This window comes from Heterocephalus glaber, unplaced genomic scaffold, assembly GCF_053883595.1.
Source record: "Heterocephalus glaber isolate CG9 unplaced genomic scaffold, H.glaber_assembly_v1.0 deba00001610, whole genome shotgun sequence".
Lineage (NCBI taxonomy): Eukaryota > Metazoa > Chordata > Mammalia > Rodentia > Bathyergidae > Heterocephalus > Heterocephalus glaber.
Window position 1 is genome coordinate 13,804,923 of NW_028258381.1, and position 25,003 is coordinate 13,829,925.

Consider the following 25,003-nt stretch of genomic DNA (forward strand, 5'->3'; position numbering starts at 1 on the left):
CACTTTGACCCTTTTCTTCTTACTGCACATTATCTATTATACCTTTTAATCTTTATTTACACTTTCAGTTTTTCACACTAGAGAAAGTATTCAGTATTTACACATGTGTGTCCTATTTATTTCACTTAAGAGTATCACCTCAATGTGCATCCATTGAGCTATAAATGTCTCTAATTTATCACTCCTTATGCCTGAGTAGTACTCCATTTTATTAAAAAACTCCACATTTTCTTTATCCAGTTTCCAGTTGATGGGCATTGGGCCTGCTTCCAAGTTTTAGCTATTACGCATTGTGCTGCTATGAACATGGGTGCACATATATCACTGTATATGTATATGATTCTTTTAATTCTTTGGGGAAGATACCCAGCAGGGGGATAGCTGGGTCAAATGGGACTTCCAGTCCTAGTTCTTTGAGGTATCTCCATACTGGTTTCCATAGTTGTTGCACCAGTCTATACTCCCACCATCAGTGGAGCAGGGTTCCTCTTTCTCCACAGCCCCACCAGCATTTGTTACTAGTCAATTTCATGATAGCAGCCATTCTTTCTGGGGTGAAGTTGAATCTCAGTGTTGTTTTCATTTGCATCTCTTGAATGACCAGTGATGTTGAACATTTTTTCATGTATTTATTTGCTATTTCTCCTTCTTTGTCTGAGAAATGTCTGCTCATTTCAGATGCCCATTTTTGGATTGGGTATTTAAATTTGGGAGGTCTGGCACTCACTTCCTGTTCCTTGCCTCCTTTGCAGACTCTGCAGAATCCTGGTAATCCCGCTGGCATGTTTCAGGCTGAGTTTGAGAAAGCTATTGAGGAGGTTAAGGACCTCAAGACCCAGCCAACAGGCCAAGAGATGTTGTTCATTTACAGCCACTACAAACAAGCCACTGTGGGTGACATAAATACAGAGTGGACTGGGATGTTGGACCTCAAAGGCAAAGCCAAGTATGATGCCTGGAACCAGCTGAAAGGGACTTCCAAGGAAAGTGCCATGAAAGCTTACATCGACAAAGCAGAAGAGCTAAAGAACAAACACAGAATGTACAGATTGGATTTGGTCACCAGCCACACATTTAACCTAAAACTATGTAATGCCTTGTTTTTTCTAATGCTGTGGTGATGCGAAATTAGTTGGTTACTCTAGTTCTTCAGGGTGTACTGGGATGTTTCTCTAACAGTTTAGGAGCAGGAATGGTCACTAACCTCTTCTTTCCCCCTGTAGTTTTTATCTGAAATCAATTCAAATATATTTGTTATTTGAAAAGAAAAATTTGAGAGATCTTATTTTTTAAAGTTCTTTATAGATTCTAGATAGTAGAACTTTCTCTGAGGAACAGCAGGTGAAAATTTTTTTCCCACATTGTGGTTTGTTTCTTCACACTGTTGGTGGCGTCTCTTGCTGTGCAGAAGCTTTTTGGTAAGAAGAGATCCCACTTGTTGATTGTTTGTGCTAGTTCATAAGCAACTGAGGTTTTGTTCATAAAATCTTTTCTACACCAATGTCTTCAAGAGTTCTACCTAACCTCTGTTCCAGCCAGTTCAGCGTTTCTGTTTTAATATTTAGATCTTTAATCCATTTCGATTTTAGTTTAGTGCATGGTGAGAGATATAGGTCTAGTTTTAATCTTTCCCAAGTTAAAACCCAATTTTTCCAGCACCATTTATTAAAGAGGATATCTTTCCTCCAGTGAGGGTGTTTGGCTCCTTTGTCAAAGATGAGATGGCTTCGTGTGTCTGGAGTTGTTTCTGCAATTTCTGATTTGTTCCACTAGCCCTCAGGTCTGTTTCTTTGCCAGCACCATGCTGTTTTGATCACAGTACCTTTGTAGTATAGTTTCAAGTTGGGGGTTGTAATACCCCCTGCGATGTCTTTGTTACCTAGAATTGCTTTTGCTATTCTAGGCCTCTTCTTGTTCCAAATGAATTTTTGGATTGTTTTCTCAAGGTCCATGAAGTATGCTGCTGGAATTTCAACTGGGATTGCAATGAATCTATATAGCAGTTTTGGAAGTATGGCCTTTTTCACTATGTTGATCCTTCCTACTCAGGAGCAAGGGATGTCTTTCATTTTCTGATATCACCTTGGATCTCTCTTTTCAGAGTGCTATTGTTTTCAGAGAAGAGGTCTTTGATTTCTTTTGTTAGGTTGATTCCTAGGTATTTCAGTTTTTTGGATCCTATTGTGAAAGGAATTATTTGCCCTATTTCTCTCTCAGTGAGTCTGTTGTTCATGTAGAGAAAGCTATTGATTTTTGTATGTTGACCTTGTATCCAGCTACTCTACTGAATTTCGTTATTAAGTCTAGAAGACTTTTGGTGGAGTTCTTGGGGATTTTTTTTATAGAGTAGCATGTTGTCTGCAAATAAAGACAATTTGACTTCTTCATTTGCTATCTTTATTCCTTTTATTTTTTTCTCTTGTCTAATTGCTGTGGCTAATGTTTCCAAAACTATATTGAACAGGAGCAGTGATAGTGGACATCCTCATCTTGTTACTGGTCTTAGTGTGAAGGATTTCAGTTTTTGACCATTGAATATGATATTGGCTGTTGGTTTTTCATAGATGGCTTTTATCAGATTGAGCTAGAGACCATCTATTCCAATTTTTTGTAGGATTTTCATCATAAGTGCATGTTGGATTTTGTCAAATGCTTTTTCTGCCTCTATTGAGATGATCATATGGTTTTTGTCCTTGGCTCTATTGATATAGTGTATTGCATTTATTTATTTTCATATGTTGAACCATTCCTGCAACCCTGGGATGAATCCCACTTGATCAGGGTGTATGATCTTCTTGATGATCTTTTGCATTCTATTTGCCAGTATCTTATTAAGGATTTTTGCATCTATGTTCATTAGTGAGATTGGCCTATAGCTCTCTTTTTCAGCTGGGTCTTTCTCTGCTTTGGGGATCAAGGTGATACTTAATTCTAGGAATGAATTCAGGAGTACTGCTTCCTTTTCAATTTCATTGAAGATTTTAAAGAGTAGTGGCAGTAGTTCCTTTCTAAATGTCTTATAGAATTCAGCAGTGAAGCCATCAGGACCTCAGCCTTCATTAGTTGGTAAGTTTTTAATTATGTTTTCAATTTCATTGATTGATATTGGGTCATTTAGAATTTTTAGGTCTTCATTCAACTTTGGTAATTCATACGTATCTAGGAATCTATCCATTTCTTCTGTGTTTTCCATCTTATTGGTGTATAGGTTCTCAAAGTAGGTATTGATGATCCTCTGGATTTCTGCTGGGTCCATTATAATTTCATCCTTTTCATTCCTAATTGCATGGATTTGGGCCTTTTCTTTCCTTTTTCTGATAAGGTTGGCTAAGGGTTTGTCAATGTTGTTGATTCTTTCGAAGAACCAACTCTTGGCTTCATTGATATTTTGTATCATTCTCTTAGTCTCCATTGCATTGATTTCTCCTCTGATCTTTATAATTTACTCCCTTGTCTGAGCTTTGGGTTTGTCCTGCTCTTCTTTTTCTAGAAGCTTGAGGTTCAGCATCAGGTTGTTTAATTAGGCTCACTCTATTTTTCTAATATGAGTATTTACTGCTATGAATTTCCCTCAGAAGACTGCTTTCATTGTGTCCCATAGATTCCGATATGTTGTATTGTCATTTTTTTTAATTGAAGAGACTGTTTCATTTCTTCTTTAATTTCCTCTATGACCCATTGATTCTTCAGAAGTACATTGTTCAATTTCCATGTGTTTATGAAATTTTTGGAGTTCCTTTTCCTATTGATCTCCAGTTTCATTGCACTATGGTCTGATAATATACAGGGGATGACTTCAATTCCTTTGCACTTACCTAAATATGTTCTATGTGTAACTATGTGGTCTATTTTGGAGAACGACCTGTGTGGAGCTCAAAACAATGTGTATTCTGATTTTGGGGGGTGGAACACTCTGTAAATCTCTGTTCAGTTCATTTGTTCAAGAGTTTGATTGAGTTCTAGTACTTCTTTACTTATTTTTCATCTAGTTGATCTGTTTGTGACAGTGGGGTATTGAGTTCCCCCACTACTATCCTATTAGTGCCTATGATTTTTCATGTCCATTAGTATTTGTTTTATATAGTTGGGTGCACTAGTGTTTGGTGCATAGATATTTATGATTGTCATCTCTTCCTCTTCGATTCTTCCCTTTACAAGGATTTAGTATCCTTCTTTGCCTCTCTTAATCTGTGTTAGTTTGAAATCCACTTGATATGCAAAGAAGGTAGCTACTCCTGGGGTTTTTTTTTTGGTTCCTGTCACATGGAGTATTGTTTTCCACCCGGTAACTTTCAGTCTCTGAGTTTCTTTTTGAATTAAGTGTGTTTCTTGTATGCAGCATATTGTTGGATCTTGCTTCTTGACCCATTCTGCCAGTCTATTTCTTTTGATTGGTGAATTGAGAACATTAACATTGATGGTTATAACTGAAACATATTGACTTATCATTGTCATGATTTTTTTTGTAGGAAGAGAGTTTATTAAAAACTCTTGAAGACATTAGCGTAGGATAAGATTTTATGAACAAAACCTCAGTTGCCCATGAACTAGCACAAACAATCAACAAGTGGGATCTCTTCTTACTAAAAAGCTTCTTCACAGCATGAGAAACTACCAACAGTGTGAAGAGACAACCCACAATGTAGGAAAAAATTTTCACCAGCTATCTCTCAGACAAAGGTCTACTATCTCAAATGTATAAAGAACTTTAAAAACTTGGACCTCCCAAATTTAAAGACCCAATTCAAAAATGGGCATCTGAAATGAACAGATATTTCTCACATGAAGGTATAATAGATAATGTGCAATAGGAAGAAAAAGGGTAAAGTGGGAGGGGAAGTGGGAGGGGTAGGCTAAAGGAAAAAATGGAAAGAATTAAATATGAGAAAATGAAAAAAAGGAAACAAAGTCTTTGTAAATAGGGAGGGATGGAGGGGTTGAAGGGAAGGTAGGGGAAGGGGGAAAAATAAGAACCAAGAGAGATTATGTAAAGGTGCAAATTTCCAGTGATGAATGTTGTTATATTGTATACCTAAAATGTACCAAGAAAATAAAATTTAAAAAAACATTGATTATTATAACTGATATGTATTGAATTATCATTCTCACAACTTTTTCTTTTTGTAGGATTCTCCCCCTTTGCTTTTAATTTCTTGTCATGCCTGATGGATTCATTCTGCTGGGCTTCCTGGGGTTGTAATCCTCATTGTCTTTTCTGATGATATTATCTAAAATTTTTTGGAGTGCTGGGTTGGTATTCATGAAGTTCCTAAGGTGCTCTTTGTCATGAAAGTATCTTATTTCTCCATCAATTTTGAAAGATAGATTTGCTGGGTACATCAGTCTGGGCTGGAGGCTGTTTTCCTTTAGTACTTGCAATATGTCACACCAAGCTCTTCTTGCCTTTAGGGTTTTCATTGAGAAGTCTGCTGTGATTCTTAAGGGCTTTCCTTTGTATGTGATTTGTTTCTTTTCTCTCACTGCTTGTAGAATTTTGTTCTTCTGTTGAGTTTCTGGAATATTAACAATTATATGCCTATGTGTAGATTTTTTTTGATCAAGGCTATTTGGAGTCTTATATGCCTCACTTATCTGTATGTCTAGTTCTTTTCCCCTGCTTGGTGAGTTTTCTGCCATTATTTCTGTGAACAGTTTTTTTATGTCATCTGCGCTCTCTCTTTTTTCTTCATTGACTCCAATCAGTCTTATGTTATTGTTTTTTGCATTGATTTCTGGATTGATTTCTCATGTTCCCTTACAATTTTAAGGCAATTTTTCTTTTTCTAGTCACTAATTGCAATCTTACCTTCTATATCTGAAATTCTGTCCTCACATTGGCTCATTCTGCTGAGCTTGCTTTCAATGGAGTCTTTAATCTCCTGGAAATCTGTTTGCATCTGTTTTCTGGATTCCATTTGTTTCCTATGTTAGGATTCCATTGCGTTCCTCAGCTCAATTTTTTATCTGTGTCCTCTCTAGATTTATTAACCATGTCTTACAGTATGGGCAAAATCTCTACTGTTATCTGAGAAATTATTTCTGATTTCATTTTTTCCAGATCCTCTTTTGTTACCAGTTCAGGTAGTCCAGCTGGTTGAGTATCAGAGTGTTCCATCTCATTTCCCTTTGGGGTTGCTGTAGGTGATCTGGAAGTCTGGTTTTGAGATTTGTTTACATGTCTTTTCATTTCAAGGAAGTGGGGTGTGCTGCTGGCTCCCATGTGGCTGTCCTCCTCTGTGCTGGGAATGTTGGTAAGGCAGCCTAGCAGCCTCCTCCTCTGTGCTTGGAGTGGTGGAAACAATTTAATAGTTTCTTGCTGAATTAATGAGAAATCTGGAATCTCCCCATATGTCAATTACTCACTTTTGTTTTGTCTTTGGTAAATGTTTGTTGTTTTACACTCACAATTGCCTTATTTGAGGATACATCTATTTCATGAGTTCTTACTAAAGTTTTATTGTATGTGTGCATGTATATGTATGTTTTCTGACTAATACATTTCTGTTACATGGGTTGGAAAGATTTTTGTAAGTTTACAAATTGATGCCTAAGTTTTCATGGTGTAATTTTTTCTACTGTTTGAATGGGCCTTTTTTCATATTGTATAATTAAGTTTGGGGTTTCATTTAAGATATCTCACCTTACTGTAACTTCTAAGTTATAAAGATGTACTTGATATTCTTCTCAATACTTCAAAGATTTTCCTTTTTTAATTTAGTGTTTTGACACATTTGGAACTTACATTGAGGTAGGGCATCATTGTTATAATTTTATTGTTTTCATGGCAGAAAGTCAATTGTCATAGCACCATTTAATAAATGAATTACTGTTTTTGTGATTAATAGTGACTTGGCTGTTGTGTGCTGTCTTAGTTATTTTTCTCATTGATGAGACAAAATATTCAACACCTACAATGTAAGAGAGGAAAGTTTTATTTACCTCATAGTTTGTAGAGATTTCAGTCCATAATTGGCTGGCTCCAAGGCAGAGTGACATGGTAGACAGGCATTGCAGAGGAGAAACAGTCCATGGCAGGCAGAAAATAGCAAAGCAACAAGGGGCAGCCAGAGCTCTTTCTGTCCTTTATATCTTATCCAAGCTACTTAGGGCAGGTAGCACTCACATCCTTAATCCTAGTGCCCTTGACAATAGCATTGAACCATGAATCAATCCCAGCATCACATGCACTTCTGGAAAAGCACTGCCTATGACTGCATGAGGCTTTGGGAGGACATCTAGACACAAGCCATAACGTGTACCAGAGACCCATTCTTTCCTGACACTATTGCTGTTTATTAATGTATCTGTCTCTCTTTACATCATCTTCATCATGTTTAAATTTGGCTGAAATCATTTGCAAATTTAACATGGCTGCTGTCTTTACAGTTGCTAAGTCAAGTCATCTTATTAGTAAAACTTCTTTAAATTTTATTGGCTCTTTCAATTAATACACACCTTTTAAAATTTGAGGAAAAATTTATATAAGTTTTACCATTAACTATTCTGAAGTATACAATTCAGTGCTTTTGGTACATTCATGATATTTTACAACCATCACACAACATAATTCTGAACATTTTAATTATCCCCCAAGAACATTATATCCTGTAATGGTTTGGATTTGAAAGGTCTTCCAAAACTCATGTGCTTGGTGACCAGCTGATGAGCTTTTGGGAAACTGATTGAATCATGAGAGCTCTGACCTCAAGTGGATTAATCCAATGATGGATTCATAATTTGATGTCATTACTGAGAAATGATACAATCAGGAAATGATAAGAACAGGAGGTGGGGCCTACTTGAAGAAAGTGTATCACAAGGGCATGCTCTTGGGATCTATATCTGGCCCCTGGCTCCTTCCTCTCTCTCTCTTTCCACTTCTTCTGCTTCCTGGCTGCTGTGAGGTAAGCAATTTTCTGTGCCATGTCCTTGTGCTATAATGTTTCTATCTCACCACAAGGCTAAAATCAGTGGAGCCAGCTGACCATGGACCGAAACCTCTGAAACCATGAGCAAAATCATAGCTTTCCTCCATTTAGTTGTTTACATCAAGTATTTTGTCACAGCAACAGAAAGTTGACTAGCACATATCCATTGAGTAATTGCTTCCCATTTTCTTCTCTCACAGTCCATGGAAAACACTAATCTGCTTTCTGTGTGTATGGATTTGCCTATTTGGAATATTTCATACAAATACAAATTTACACATTATTGCTATTTAGTGTCTAGCATCCTTTGTTTAGCATAGACATTTTTAGATTAATTCATGATGTAGCTCGTATCAATACTTTATTCCTTTTTATAGTCAAGTGGTACTCCATCATGTGGGTATACTGTAATTTATTTATTCATTCATTGGTTAATGAACATGATGATTGCTTTTACTGTTTGCCTGGTTATTAATAATGCTGCTGTAAACACTCATGCACATGTTTTTATTTGAACATGTTTTCAATTCTCTTAGGAATACAAATGCCAGGCCATATGATTATTCTATGTTTAACTTTTTGAAAAACTAAGAGCCTTGCACATGCTAGGCAAGAGCTCTACCACTAAGCTACATTCCCAGCCCTTATTAATTTATTTTGAAACAGGGCTTCACTAAGTTGCCCAGGCTGGGCTTGAACTGCAATCCTTTTACCTGAGCTTCCCAAGTAGCTCAGATTTAAGCACTCTATGAAATTTTCATTTAAGTTATTCTTAACTCCAGATATGTATTTTTTTTCCTTTTTGTAACTTCTCCTTATTGTGTGTAAAATACAGAAAATTGAATAATTTATTTGTTTATTGAAATAATTCTTCTATTGATGACACACCCTTCCTTAGATCTTTTAGACATGGTTCCTTAAGACAGGGTCTTGCTATATAGTTTAGGCTGGCTTTGAACTCATGGTGATCCTCCTGTCTCAGCCTCCCCAGTGCTGGGATTACAGGTATGTGCCAGTACACCCAGATAATTTCATCTTGAAATATGATAAGTTTCCATTTTTTTTAGCTGTTTTAATTTTTTCACTGCCATTGTCAGGAACTGAGTGGAGTGGTAAAAATCAGCTAGGATAATTCTGGTTTAATGGCAATTCCTTTTTATTGGACATGGCTTGTTCCCTGAAGGTGCATGAGCTGGAAGCTTTGTCCCCAGTGCAATGGTACTGAAAAGTTGTGGGACCTAAGATCCTCAAATGTGGAGCCTAGTGGGAGGTGAGTAGGTTATTGGGCACCAGCCTAATGAGTACACTGACTTTCTCAAGAGACTGAATTAGTTCTCTGGGGCTGAAATAGGTCTTGTGGGACTGGATTAGTCAACATAAGGCTGGGTTGTTATAAAGCAGGTCAGCTTCTCTTCTTGCTTCCTCTCTTAGATACATGTCTGTCTTCTGCATGGACCCACTTGCTCTTTTCCTTTCTGCCCCAAGTTGAACAGTCACAAAGCATTACCAGAAGCTAGCACTACCCACTTGGTTCTCCAGAACTGTGAGCTAAAAGTGCTCCTTTTGTTTATGAATCACCCAGCCTCAAATTATTGTTATAGTAACAGCAAAAAGACCAATAATCACTGATTGTAAGGCTCAGTGGATTTTATGTGCTGAACTGCTAATTGAAGACTTTTATCAAATTAATAATACTCCCCTCTGTGCCCAGTTCAGGAAAACTTTCAGTCACAAGAGACATCATAGTAGAGTTGCTATGAAAATGGACTCTTAGGCCAAATGAGTTGAATTTAGCCTCTGTCACTATTGTGTGGATGACTTTGGATCAGTTACATAAGATCTCTGTGCTGCTATTATTTTATCTCAAAAATGCCATGTATTTTGCTGTATTCTCCTCATTAGAAGGAGTCACTCTGTCCAGCTACATCAAAAGGCCATGGTCACATAAAAGTGTGCATGGGGCTTCCCACAGTGAATTGGATCTTCCTATTTAGTCTGAAATTTCTTCAATGTTTTTTCTATATTTATATATTTTTTTCTCTGTGCTTCAGATAGGATGTTTCTTACTGGACACTGATGCTTTCCTATTGTTTTCAAATCAGAAGCAATTCTGCTTTTGTTTCTTCCTTCTTCAGTTAAGCTTAATTATACTTATAAGTTCTTTGTTTCAAATATATTTTCTTTGTTTTTTCTTTTCTAGAACTGTCATTTGGTTATTTTGATAGATTACAATTCTTGTTTGATTTTTTCCCCCATTAACTTTATCTTTCTTCTTAAAAACATTCAGGACAAGTACAGTAAAATCTTGGATTGCAAGTAACTTGTTCTGGAAGTGTTCTGTAAAGTGAACAAACATTTCTAATACATTATAACTTGATAAATGAGCAATGTCTTGTAATATGAGTAGTATGTGATGACAAATATCACATGATCACACCCGAGCCAATGTTCTCTCTCCCTCTCCCTCCCTGTCTTGTTATGGAATTGTGGGTGATCATCTCTCAGTAGCAAGAGGTTATGGAGGACAGCTCCTCTGGAGAGGAGGAGATGAAAAAGGCAGCAGGATCTCTCACTTCAAAGGAGATAAGGAAGTTGTCTAAAATGTGGAAAATAGTGCAAAATTTGTAGGAAATACCACTCAAATAAAGCTGTAGCAGTGTGAGTGATAAATCTGTTGAAAGACAATGTAATGTCACATTTCCATGAAATCTTCAAAAGCAGGCAAAAGCAAGTGTCATTGTATAGGTTCTTTGTTAAAGTTGCATGAAAAGAAAAAGATTTCACTGAGCCAATAGGCAGCAGTGATCCCGTTAGTGATAGTGAAAGTCTCCCACACAATAGCCCTCCTCTCTCTTGTCTCCCTTACACCAGCCACAAAGGTTTTCAAAAGTAAGTGCAGGTAAGTTTGTTTATTTTTCTTTACATTTTATATTTTCTTTATTATTTTATATTATGTTACAGTATTATAATAATTTTTATGTGAATATTTTTGGGTTGTGGAATGAATCATCTGCATTTCCTTTATTTCTTATGAGGAAATTCACTTTGATATACAAGTGCTTTGGATTACAAGTATGTTTCTGAAACAAATTATGCTTTCAAACCAAGATTTTACTATACTTTAACTTTTTGGTCACTTGACTTCAATATCTGGGTAGCCTGTAGTTCTGAGTTCTCTCTGTTTTATGTGTTTATTTCCTCATCTATCTATCTATCTATCTACCTATCTATCTATCTTCCTGTCTTTCAGATTAAATAGCATTTTTGAGTGTACATATTACATATTTAAAAATTGTAGCACCTTCAGCTAGTACATTCCTCTAAAGAGAATTAATCTTCTATCGATAAGGTGGTGAGCTATCATTTCAATGAATTGGAGATTATGCTTTGTAGAAGTCAGGTTGTATCCCCAAGGCCTCTACCAGGGGTTTAAATGAACAGGGAGAATTCCATGGGTCCTCTAGCCTCTCCCTTTCTCAATTACAGTAGTCTTTGTCTTGGTTGTCTGCCAAAAATCCCTTTTAAGTCTTCTCAGCATTTTCAAGGTTTTCTGCTTAACCTTTTGAACATTGCATTGCCCCATTGTTTTATTTCCTAAACAGAAAGAGAGAACTGTACAAAAAAACAATACAAGACAGTGACTAAATCTGGCAGGGGGTGCCATTCTAAATGACGCAGCTGCGCAGTGGCCATACAGATCCTCCTAAAATATGAATGAAATAATGTCGCTCCTGGTTGACACTGTTTAAAGGAAATTCTGCCCAGGTTCTGCAGGATCCTCAGTAATCAATGCCGGATTTGCTCTCCAAGTCCTTCCCTTCTCTCCTTCCTTCTCCCAACCTCTCTGGCCTCTTGTTTTCCATGAGGTCACCTGAGAAACATGCATTTGTTCATCCCTCTCCCTGGGACCCATTACCCTGAGGGTTTCTGGTTAAAATTCAGTTTGTGAGGCTGGAGCCCTGAGCTGAGTCTATACAGCCTTGCCTCGCTTTGCCATCTGCAAGCACATAAGTGGGGTGATGTCAGAAGGTGTCTGTAGTTCATTTGTTGGTCTCACGCCAATGCCACCTCCATCACATTAAGGAGCTACTTTGTTTTTTTAACTAGTCTCTCCTGAGCTTTGAGCACTGCCTGGCACATGTCAGGAAAGTGAAACAGGCTTCTTTTTAAATGACTATTGTTGAATGAAAAGTCCAGATTATTATAAGACCACAGCTGTCTTAAAAGCTTGACAGAACCTGTTTGGTTTATATCTAGATGTATCCCCAAAGGGACAAAATGGAGCTTTGCAGAGGTGACTGGATCATGGGTGTGTGATACTGGATTATCCCACTGAGAGATTTATAGCTGGATGCGATGTTGGGATGTGAAGCCTGTAGGAAGAGGTGGGTCACTGTGGGCGTAGGAGGATGGGTATATGTATAGACTCCTCCTTTGATGGTTTGGTTCTTCCTGTCTGCCATGCCATAAACTGTTTTTCCTCTGCCATGCCACCCTGCCTTGGAACCAGCCTACTATGTACTGAAAACTCTACAGGCTGTGAGACAAAGTAAACCTCTCCGTTAATTTGTAGGTGTCAGGTATTTTGTCCCAGTAATGAGAAAGTAAGAAGACAATTATGCTGTCTATAGAAATTAGGGAAGTAGATAACTTTGGGCTATCCAAAGCTGATTTTGGAGGCCAAGGAGAGGAAAGAGTATTCTAGGCAAGGGAAGGAGCTATAAAAATGTTAGAGGTATGGGACAGAGCCTAGTGGTTTATTTATGATTCCTATTAAACTCATTCAAGTGGTTATAACAGAGGGATATATATGTATATATAAATGAATATATATATATTTTACTGATACACTGAAAATAAAATTCAAATAGAGGCATGATTTTGAGAAAAAAAAACCCACTCCAAATTTAGACCAAGGCCATTTGAAATTCTCTCAGCATTTTTATTTCTGATCTCTAAGAAGTAGGGAACTGTCTGGGGGTATAGATTGTGGTTAATTTTAATTTACAAGAGCCATGTGTCACTATGTGTCACCATGAACATTTATTAAAGTCACATAAATTAAAAAACTGAAAAGAATTGGGATGAAGTGTAGCAGAAAGATACTTGTAAAGATTTGAGGCTAAGAAAAACCTTCTGTGTCCAGGAAATCTTCCCATGGGGAACCAGGTCCAGCTCTGGAAGGAGCAGAATCATGATGACTCTGGGATGGGAATGTGGACAAAGGAGATCAGGGTGGAGCTGCCTTCCTCTTGCCAAGAAGGAGGCATGGGTGTCCACAGGAGTGGTAGGCAGACCACTGTAACCATGCTATTTAGAGGACATTTTTCATGATCCAAAGCTTAACGTTTACTATGGTTACAACTTGCACACATTAACAGTATCCTATGAGATCCAATTGGAAGGCACTGGCTCATTTTTGATGAAAACATTCAGCAAAATTGCTGGACCACATAGCACTTCTGTGACTGCTCTTGCAGGTTTTGGCATGTTGCAATGCCTCACAATAAATTTATTTAATGGTGTTCATTCCTGCAAGAAAGACCAATTTTGAGCTGTTTGCCTTCCAATTCTTAACAGAGATGTGATGAGAAAGTCAGAGGCAGAGGCAGGTCAACTTCCTCCATTCTTCCATGTGTTCAAGGACATGTTTTTATGACTTGAATTTCATCTGCTTGGCCTCCCTTCTTCCCCTGACATACGCAACACCCTTGTATTATAGCTGAGGGTACTTTCTGTATCTGTAACCTCAGCCTCTGAAAATCCCATCCCTACATTTTTGCACAATTGCTATTACAATAGTGCCATTGGCCACTGATTATCCTGGTGTAAAATCCTGATATTAAATGAGATTGGAGTTAATTGCAGAGTGGAGAGAGAATGAGCTTTTGGATCATGAGTCTGTGTTTGAATACTGGTTTCAGCACTCAAGAGGTGTATGCTTTTAAGCTACTGTAATTAGTCTCTTCAATTTTTAATCTGCAAAATGGCCATCCTGGAATGACCAGTGGATGAAGTGCTTACATTTAGATTTCACAAGTCTTGTTGTTTTGTTCTCTACAGCTCTCCTACTTGCTATTACCAGGGGATCTGTGATCATTACTAAGCAGTTCACCTGCTACATTTTATTAGGCAGTGAATTCAGTAACCCATAATGTTTGCCTTTGCTTCTAGACTTCTCAGGGCTGAATTTATTATTATGAGATGTTACTGTGCAACATCAATATTAATATGAATTTTGGTGCATGTGACCTCTGTTTTCTCTTAAATTCCATCTAGCAAGTATATACCCAGTATTCAATCCTTTCAAATGTGGTCACAGTATGTATTATAAATGACAAATTATATTTACCAAGAAATTATCTTTACCAAGAAATTCTATTTGTAAATATTACACATTCAGCCAATGACATACCTCAATAGTAACCATTAGCACCCAACCGTTTGACACATCCTGGAAATGGCCGTTCTGAGTTGAGGTAGTCCATCTACTTTGTCTTTAAATTATAGAATTATCAGATTGAAGTCATTTATGATGAGAGATAATAGAGCTAAGAAGGAAACTATTGAGTTATTGAGTGTGATACAACAGTTTTGCAGAGGGGAAACTGAGGCTCGTGAACTGAGATGACAGGTATGGTCAGGCAGGAAAGAAACTGCTTCTTTATATCTGCAATGGAAGCAATCCTGGTCCCAAACAGTGAAGAAATGTGTATGCCCCTCTGGAATATATCAGGAGCACCGCTGGTTCGCCATTTGGTTACCAGCACACCCTAGTTTAGAACGCCAAGAGGGGCAAAAGTATGTCTAACACAATCCAGGTCTACCACAGATTATTAGAAGTAGAAATGACTTTGGTACTAGACACATATAAATAGGGGCATCTTGGGATCAACTATCACATCCTCTTTTAATGCTCCACGAAGCCATGATTGTGACCTGCATAGTAACAGTGTGTGAGAATCTGTGTGTATGCCCATGTTCATATGTGTTAGTGTGTTGATTACTAATCTCCTTCATAAGGCAGAAAGTTGCTTCAAAAACCAGACCTCTTCCAGCAGCAAGCTGATGCCCAAGCTCCTTTGAAGCATGAATGACTGAAACCTGGGCAGAATTCCCACGCTCTGACCCATCTCCCAGCTGCAGCCCGGCCCACTCTGTGCACCATCCAGAGCTGTCTGCGGCTCAGACCAGGCTCAGGGGACATTTGCAAGCAGGGAAAGCCACCCATATAGCTTCTGAGTTATAAGTGTGAACCCTTCCCCGGGCTTCGTAATCATTTATGCCACAAAACGTACCTTCACCCTGAAAGTTCACAGCCACTTTGTTTGCTTGGTGTTTCTGAGAGGAGGTCAAACTGGAAACTGCAAATGCGGAGCTCCTTGGCCTTCTGAAGCAGAAAGGGGAGGCACGCACGTGCTCATGTGTGCCAAGTGGTAGCCTTGTCCAAGGCATGGAGAGATGTCCAAACTCAAGAGAGATAAAATTAGTCTGAGGAATTTTATCTAAATTTCTTCCAAGTGAGTTTATAAATGTAGTGAAAATTATAGTGTAGGAGCATTCAAATAGGATAAGAAATAATAGGGGCCATAAGGAAAGTCAGTCACTAGAATTTTTCGGTATTAAAATGAACCTCGATATCTAGGGCTCTCCGGAGGCCAAGTTTGAAATCTATGCTTCCTTCCACTGAGTTAATTTTCCTCAAGACCAATTAAAGTGCAGTCTGGCAGCTTCTATACTGTGCAAGAAATTCCCATCCACAGCCTCCCTTTCTGGAGCACAGTCCTGGTTTGTGCTTCTGTTTACAAAACATGGAGATATGTTCTGAAGGACACGGGGGCTTCTTCTCAATTATCCCTTGGACCTCACCCATCAGTCACACCAGGGTGAACTGAGGCTTAAACTAGAGATAAGATAACCATCTTCTCATTTGTTGCTTTGTGTTTAAGGAAAAAAATGAAAAGAGGTTTTAATCAGGAAGGTATAAGAGACATGATTTTCATGTTTTGCTTATAATTCTCTTTATCATTGACAGTAAGGACATTTTGCTTCCAGCACCATTTCTAATGTATAGAACCATTCTGTATAGAACCAAGACTGTAGGGGTGAGAGGAGGAGAATGCAGTACACAAAGAAGTGGGATGGAGGACCACACATGGGGCCATCTCTCTAAAGTTGTCTTGTCCATTTACACTCTTAGCAGAGGTCCCATTGTGCCATGCTGGGCTGGCCTCTCCTTTAAGCTCCCTCAATTAAATCCACAGAGTATAGGGTCACATAATAGTCTGACCCATGGCCATGCCCATGATCACTCAATAGCAGAGCAATTCTTCATTTTTTAATTAGCTAATCATATTTTTGTCTTCACTGAAGTAGTGCTTGTGTCGTTTGTCCATTTTTCTATTGAGTGGTTTGTCTTCTCATTTATTTGCTCATGTTGGTAGATAGATAGATAGAGTGGGCAGATAGATGATAGATAACAGAGATAGATTCTGATTTTATTTCAGCAATGTGTGTTACAAACATGTTCCCATTTTTAGCTCTTTATACAAAATTTTCTAAGATAGTCTGTGATAACCAGCTGGTTTTAATCTCCATTTCATGGATCATATCAATCACATCTTTTGTGATGAGTAATTTTGTGTCTTGCTTAAGAAATCCTTCCTAACCCCAAGGTCAGAATGATTCTCATCGACATTGCTTCTATGTGTGTTTAAAGCTTTGTTCCTGACATTTAAGTTTTGAATCCATCTGGACTTAATTTTCCTATAGTGAGAGATAGAAATCTATTTAATTAAGTCCATGCGATGATGTGCTTCTTAGTTCTGTGTGTTATGTAGTTTCTCCTTTGGACAAGGACCTCCCCTAACACTGTGGCCATTTATCACGTTCCATATACTTTCTCATCTGTTTCTGGATCCTATACTGTTTTATTCATTTATTCCATATCTTTTCTGGAGAATCAATCAAACTATTAATCATCTTACTGTCATGATCAGACCCATCTGGGTGGTGCATGTCTTGATTTCCTCATAAATTAGAAAACAGAAAAATGAGAACACAGAGAATGTGCCCCATCTGCCTCTGCCTCCCCATCATTGTCTGGTACATAACATGCTCTCTTTAACATATGTCCTTGTTACTTATACCATCTAAAGGTGAAGGCTGCCCTCTCCTTGAACATGGAAAAGTATGTAGTTACTTAAAAGTTGGGGTGTGTATTAGAAGTGACAAAAAGTGGCCCCAGAGACTGAGTCATTAAAGGCCTATAAGATTTGCCTCATTCAATACAGCTCTTGTGCCTGAGCCTTGAGCCAGCAGGCAAGATTCTCACTGCCCCAGGACTATCTTGATGAAGATGACAGAGACCTGGGTCACGCAGGTAAAGTCAAGAGGACTTTAAAGTCCACAGCAGGCAGACAAGGATCAAGTTACAGATAGGCATTCTCGCCCAAGCCTTTTAATGACACCAGGTAATTGAAAGAATTCACCAAAGTAATTTTATCATCCAATATTTTGATTCACAGGAAGACGAAGCTCTGGGCATCAGTCATCCTGGGTTATATCCAGTCTCCTGCCCCACAGAATGTGAGCCTAATGGGAAGGCCAGTGCTTTGTACCCCTGAGTCTCGGGTTGTCATGCTGCCGCAGATGAACAGAAGGCAGCAGAGTGGCCCTGAAGGGAGATCTGGTGTAGACAGAAGTTGGCACCAGGGGCTCTGGGATGCTGGAATGTGGTCCCCTGGTTAGCACTTTCCCTGCCTGACCATACCTGTCATCTCAGTTCACGAGCCTCAGTTTCCCCTCTGCAAAACCGTTGTATCACACTCAATAACTCAATAGTTTCCTCCTTAGCTCTATTATCTCTCATCATAAATGACTTCAATCTGATAATTCTATAATTTAAAGACAAAGTAGATGGACTACCTCAACTCAGAATGGCCATTTCCAGGACGTGTCAAATGGTTGGGTGCTAATGGTTATTATTGAGGTATTTCATTGAGTGAATGTGTAATATTTACAAATAGAATTCCTTGGTAAATATAATTTGTCATTTATAATACATACTGTGACTCTCATCAGCTCCACTATGCAGAGCTACTTGTCTGTGGAGTGACTAAGAGTTCTGCCCTGTGTGCCCAGAGTGTCAGGCTCCAGTGTAGGAGGCCAAGTCTCTGTGCTGGGCTTGCAAGCCCACCTGAGCCCTTCCCCAGGCCTTGCTGCCATTTCCCTGATTTTGGCACAGAAGCTCAGTATCACCATCAGGTGAGTCTATTAGCATGGAAATACTGAAGGTAACTAAGTCCAGATGGAGCAAAGTCCTTCCACCCTGTCAAGTATACATATTCACAGCTTCTGGGGTGTTATGGTTTATGTCTCAATGTTCCCTAAAAGCCTCATGTGCTCATAAGCAAGGTTTGGAAGGTGATTGTTTTATGAGGCTTTACAGCTGACTTGCTGTTAGGAGGTGGGACCTGATGGGAAAAGGCAAGTTACTTTGGGCATGGACTGGATGAATATAGTTAATAATAGTGTGTTGGACATTTCAAACTTGGTAAGAGAATTAATTTCCAATGTTTTGCCACATAAGTTTGAACCTATGACTGTGCTTGCAAGACTAGGAATGAGAGCTCTCTTGTATGTTTGCATCTATCGATCGATCTATCTATCTATCTATCTATCTATCTATCTATCTATCTATCTATTTCTATCTCTGTCATTCAGGGAGAGGGAGGAAGGGTGGTGTCTGTGGACTGCAGTCGTCTCTGTGACATTCGTTCTTCTTCCACGTGGCTTATCCAGGGATCCAGTGTGTTCAGGGGAGGGGCTAGTGGCTGGGCATAGCTCCCTGGAGACCCCAAAGGTCCTCTCCACTACCTACTGTTTGGCTCCTATTTGCTTCCTTCCCCTGACTCAGCTCCTAGTCGGTATTGTCAGCATCTCACTGTGAGACCTCTGTGTTGGTAGCCAGCCAGCCCCGTGGGGATGGAAGGCAAGGACTCTCCCATGCCAGTCCCTGTCCTGGGAAAAATCAGGCTGGGACCTGTGGCTGCCATGCTGCTCTCTCTCCTCCATGTGACTCTGTCTTTCTTCAGCTCTCCTTTACCTTGTCCAGAGAATGGAAAGCCAAGTCCCCTGCACACATGAAGGCCACCCAAGGAAGGGCCAAGCCCTGGGAGATCTTCAGGAAGCCATCTCATCTAGCTCTGCTGGGAGTGGCTAGGGAGGAAGTAGACCACTCTTCATGGAGAGAGGAGGTGGCCCCTGTCCCCAGAGCCCACCATTTGTCCCGTCCTCTTCTCCTGCTCCTTGAGATGGGGCTGGAAAGCAGGACAGAGGAGGCAGTAGTGATGGAGGGAGGCACTTTTTGGCCAGTTCCTGAGTGAGAGGCAGGAGCAGAGGTGGTCTCCTCAGGTTTTCTTGTGCTCCTTGAGATTGTTGGACAAATGAGACTTTTATTTTCACCAGGGCTCTGTGGCTGAGTTCCCTGGGCCTCCTGTGGTCCAGATGCTCCTGATACAGCAGCTCAGAAGCTTCCTGGCGTGGGAATGAGGGTTGATCAATGTTCTGTGGATTTAGGCAGTGGCTGTTCTTCATTTTTACCTTGACTTTTACCCAACTAAGTCTATTCTGGAGTGGAGTCTGAATAAGGTGCCGTGTTGCATGCTGAGCCACTAGAGCTCACCCTTCCCACTTTAGCCCTTTAGACAGTGGGTCAATGTCACACAGAGAAACTTTTCCTTGGATTAAATTCCTTTTCATTGTAGCTAAATAAGAAGTCATTATCGCATGCCTACATGTTTATAAAACACAAGGCTGTATATCTCAAATTATGAGGTGCCAAGTGTGGGTCACCCCAATAGGTCAGAGCCCCGTAAAAACACTCTTGATGGATTACTGTAGGAAAAGACTCACAGTTCAGGCTCTGATTTGACCCTGGGCTTTTTAGTGGACAGATACTACTCATTGAAACTTGCTCATGAGCTGAAATAAATACTGTCCTAAAGTTCATTAAGAACTAGAGGCTGCTAATCAGTGAGCTTACTTCTACCTAGGCCAGTAAGCCACATCTCCACGTGTAAATCCATATACAGAGAGCTGGGCTTCCCACAAAGAAGTGAAGAATATCCAAGTTAAAATGGTGCATCCTAATGACTTCAGAGTTGCCTTACTTTCAATTACTGCTATTCTTTATTTTCTTTTTTACTTATTTTTATTTTTTATTAGTACATGTTTGTAGTCCGTAATGATTAAATTCATCATGGGGAGTTTGTGCATGGACATAGCATCTCTTGATTCTTTTTTCATCCCCTTGCCTCCCATCTTTTTCTGCTCCTTCCACTTCTTGGTCTCCTTCCCATTTGTAAAAGGTTGATCTCTCTATTTCCTCTTATCTATTTGTGTTTCTGTCTTTATATTTTGGGTTTCTCATATGAAAAATGTATTTAAGATTATGTGTCTGATTTATTTCACTTAATATTGTGGTCTGAAGATGTATATTTAATACACCTAATGCATATGGTCTGTCTTTGACATAACCAAGTTTGCAGAGAGTTGCTTCATTAACCCTAGAATGTGTAGGGATACACAATTGAATCAGAGGGAGTTTGTACAATAACTGCCTTCTGAAAGGATGTGAAGACATATGTGCTTTGTAGTTTCAATATGAATCATCTCTAGGTGTTAAGGAAATGTTCACACAATTCTCACATCCATAATACTGTACGGCTTTTCTTCATTATTGATGTACTACCTGAGAACATGTACTGTTGAAGCAATTTTTTTTTTTTGAGACAGGGACTTGCTATGCAGCCCAGACTCCCAGAAATGATCCTCCTGCCTCAGCCTCCTGACTGCTGGGATTACAGTTGTGTGCCACCATGCCTGATACAATTAATTTCATTAATTATCAGGATGACTTGAGTAATATCATTGTTTTTAATTTTTTGTGAATTTTATAAAAATGTACATGAACTATGCAGTATAAACAATTAAAAGGTCCAGAGAAGAAGGCCAATGGAAAAAGCCTCATAACTCTAAGATTAGAAATGACAACTGGCCTCTGTTGGAGCCAGAAAAATGTGGGTCGTGGAGAAAATGGGTGATGGTCAGAGCCAGTGATCAGGGACCTGGGCATGGCCTGCAGGGTGAGTGGCTGCTTGGCAGTTTCATTTTATGATGTGTTGCTTTGGTGCACAAGGGCAGGGCATTGCTCTGGAAGCAGAGAGCACTGTAGGCATTGAAGCCAGATTGGCATAACTGGAGGCTGCTGCTGACATCTGAATCCAAAGGTCTGAGCCCTCTGGACACCTGTAGACACCCAGAGGACTTCTGATTTCCCTGGACTGCTTTCCCACCTCCTCCTGCAGCTGTATGGATGTCTGATCACCTGCTCCAGGCCCCAGGGAAAGCATGCGTGATGAGGGACAAGCAGGGAAAGAAAGAAGGGGGCATCTAAATTAAAAGGGAGTTCAGACACAGATCACAACTGAGGGCTCACAGTTTATAAAAAAAATAGGTTTTGTTGAAAGACAAAGAGGTCAGAATGCAGCAGACTCAGCTCTCACTGCACGCTCAGCCTGGTGACTGAATGAGCCAAGGCTTTCCCCTGCATTCCCTCAAGTGACCCCTGTGGGTTTGTGATTACCAAGTGCATTTCAAAGACAGACAGTAGACGGCCTGGCTCCCACTGCATGGCCAGGAAGTGGGGATGGAAGGCCAATGTGCGCCCCAGGCAGCGCCAGGCAGGAGAACCAGAGGAGGCACAGACACTGCATTACTCATCTGTTCAGGAAAAAACACAAATATTTGCATGTTTTCTGCTTTGGTTCTTTAAGCATTTCCTGACTGCCTGGAGAGAAGCTTGGAGTCTGCACGAGATTTTGTGGTTGTTTGTTTTAGTTCACTATATGCACAGAGGGACCATTTTTTTGACACAACTTCGCAAAGATGATTTTAGTTCTCAAAATGTTAATATAAACACAATGATCTCAAGCCCTTGTTAAATTTTCTTTTTATGAACATTGTTGTGGTTTTTCCCAAGATGCAAAGAATTCTTTCTTTTCTTTTTGTGGTGCTTGGGATGGAACCCAGGGCCTTGTACTTGCTAGGCAAATGTTCTACTACTGTCATAGCCACTTTCCCATTACTGGGACAAAATATCTGGCACCCACAAGTTAAAGGAAGAAAGGTTTATTTTGGCTCAAAGTTTGTCGAGGTGGCTCCAAGGAAGGGAGGCATGGCAAAGAGGCCCGACAGAAGTGAAACAGTCCATAGTAGGGGAGGCAGGAAGCACCAGGTTTCCTTTTTTCCATTTTTATTCCCTCCAGGCTACAAGCCTATTGGTTGGTGCCACCCAGGGTGGGCCTTCCTTCTTCAGTAAGTCTATCATCTACACCAAGAACTGTGCTACACCAATTCAGAAGACTAATCCAGTAGCTCACACCCATGATCCATTCACTCTTAAAAGCCTTTCCTAGGAGCACATGAAGCTTTGGGGAGACTTCTAGATACAAGCCATAACAACCACTGAGCTTCTTTCCCAGCCAGGATGCAGAGGATTCCATCCAGAGGAATCCTTGAAAATCCACTTCAGTAAAACAGACCCTGCTCAGGAGAGATGTGGAATTTGGAGCAGGTAGGGAAGGAAGGAACAACTGAAGTCATGAAGAAAACTATGTTCTCTTTCTCTCCTCAGAGCTCAAAGTTCTCCACAAAATAAACCCAATGCAACTCATTTTGTTCCCCCATTTTTTTGTTGTTTATTATGTGAACACTTGGAAGGCCATTTAAATTTAGAGATTTTAAAAGCTATATCCTCTCCGTCCAAGCTGGAAAACTATAGACTTTCCTCCACTCTGCTGGAAACTGTCTTGGGTGACACCATTTGATTGTGTGTTCAATTGTTCTTCTTTCATTTCCTACTATGTAAAATAGGGACCACAGATTATGTCCAGGCACTGTGGCCTGACCTGGCTCCACAAGGCCGCATGTCTTTCTTGCCTGTTGCCCTGACTGAGTTTGTACAGTGTGGTAGGGGCAGGATCTTCCCAGTGTCACCTTCAGTCTCAAGACTTGTCCTGAGCTGAGCAGAGTCAGGGTCATGAGAACAGAGGGACCTCCTTGGTCCTTTTCTCTCTGTCTCTCTGATGTCCCCATATGACCTCTCCACCTGATGGCTTGGGAATAGGGTCCTCTCACAGGGCTGGAGAAAGAAGGAGCTAAGGAAAGCTGGCTGAGCTGTAACCTTCTCTGAACAGCCTCAGACCTCCCAACATCACTTCTCCCATACCAGGGCACTTAGACTGTCACCCAGGGCCCTGGGAAGGGAAAGTGATACCTAGAGAATTTGGGGATAGACTTTAAATCACCACAGGAAGACCCCTGGCCACTAATCATGCATGTTCTTCCCACATCTCTACCCCAAACCCCCACAGTTCCTTCATTGCTTGGGCCAGTTCCAGCTGCAGATGAGGCAGCTTGGTGTGGTTGCTCAAGTCCATGTCCTCTCCATCTGAAGACCTGGGGCAGAAGAGACAGATTCTGTCCCTCATTCATCTACTGCAATGTGGATGACGACGACGATTGTCTCCTGGGAAGGGGGGGAGTGGATCAGTAGTGTCTGTATCACCTTGGAACCCATCGAACACTTCCTGAGCATTTGGGCCAGGCCCACTGGCCCACTGTCCAGAAAAGCTTCTACCTGGCTTCTGGCTTCATCCTCCAAGTGCTGAACCATCCTTAGTTTCCATAAGAAGTGATGGATTTCTGAATCTGAACAGTTTTCTCAGCCTGATTCCTACTGTGTAACAAATTACAACTTAATGGCTTAAAACAACACCAGGTTCTTGTGTCTCAGTCTTTGTGGGCCTGGAGCTCAGGCCTGGTGCAGCTGGGTTGTCTGCTCTGGGCCTCCCAAGGCTGAAGTAAGGTCTTGGCCAGGCCCAGTTCTCACCCAGGGTCAGGGTCTTTTCTCAAGTACTCTGGTTGCTGGTAAAATTCACTTAAATGCTTCCCTACTGGCTCTCAGTGGCTAGAGGTCACCAGAGTTCTTTGCCTAGTGGCCTGAGGACAATTCACAGGGAGCACGTCCACCTCTCCTGCCACAGCTAGAGAGAACTTGCGTTTAAGAAGCTCATTGATTGTGTAAGGCTCTCCTGGATAACCTCCATATCTTAAGATCAGTTGATTCAGGACCATAATCACATCTGCACATTCCCTTCACAGCTGTATCCAGATTGTTGGAGGTAGACGAATAGCTTGAGGAGATGCATGTTCTACACTTGGGCACCATCTTAGAACTCTGCCCACCCATGGCAATTTGGGATCTAAAACCTTTATTTCCTTGTGCATAACCTTCGGAGGTGCCCCACCATAAATCTAGCTGAGATGAGCCCTTCTGTTCTTTGGGCTTCTGTATCATGATGGGAAGGCAGGCTTTGATGTTTCTTAGAAACACTATTTTTAACGGACAGAATTCAAGAAACCCAGACTGTAGATTCTCAGTTGTATTTCTTTTTCTGTTTTTTTTCTTGGTATGAGGACCAAACTCTGGACCTTGCACTTGCCAAGCAGGCACAGCACCACTGAGCTACATCTCTAGCCCTCTCAGTTCTATTTTTATAAAAGGATTGATGAGGTGCCAACTTAGATCTTTCTGAGGTCTTAACAAGTGATCTTACAAATCTACCTTTGACCTTTGGTTTGAAATTCTTTATGTTAGCATTTTTTTTTAATCTGCACATACTAAGAATGGTGGATTTTATTTTCCTGTCTGGCAGCTTTCTTCTCCTTCTCCTTCTCCTTCTTCTCCTTCCCTCCTCCCCCTCCCCACTCCTCCTCCTCCTTCATTTTCTCCTCCTCCTTCTTCCTCTTCTCCTCCTCCTCCTCCATCTCCTCCTCCTTCTTTTTCTCTTCCTCCTCCTCTTCTTCTTCCCTTTAAATTTTGCATGAAAATTAAGCAATCATTTTTCATCATTTCTTTATGCTTTCCTTATCATACACAGTGAAAATACGCTGTTACTTTCAGCAAGCTTCCCACATTTTTCCTGGATCATTTTTTATATTTACTGTTT

General features: G+C 40.2%; 1 pseudogene; it reads left to right on the forward strand.

Annotated features, from left to right (window-relative positions):
• The first annotated feature begins 782 nt into the window (after positions 1 to 782).
• LOC101710643 (acyl-CoA-binding protein pseudogene) lies at positions 783 to 1,121 on the forward strand (annotated as a pseudogene).
• The last annotated feature ends 23,882 nt before the right edge of the window (positions 1,122 to 25,003 follow it).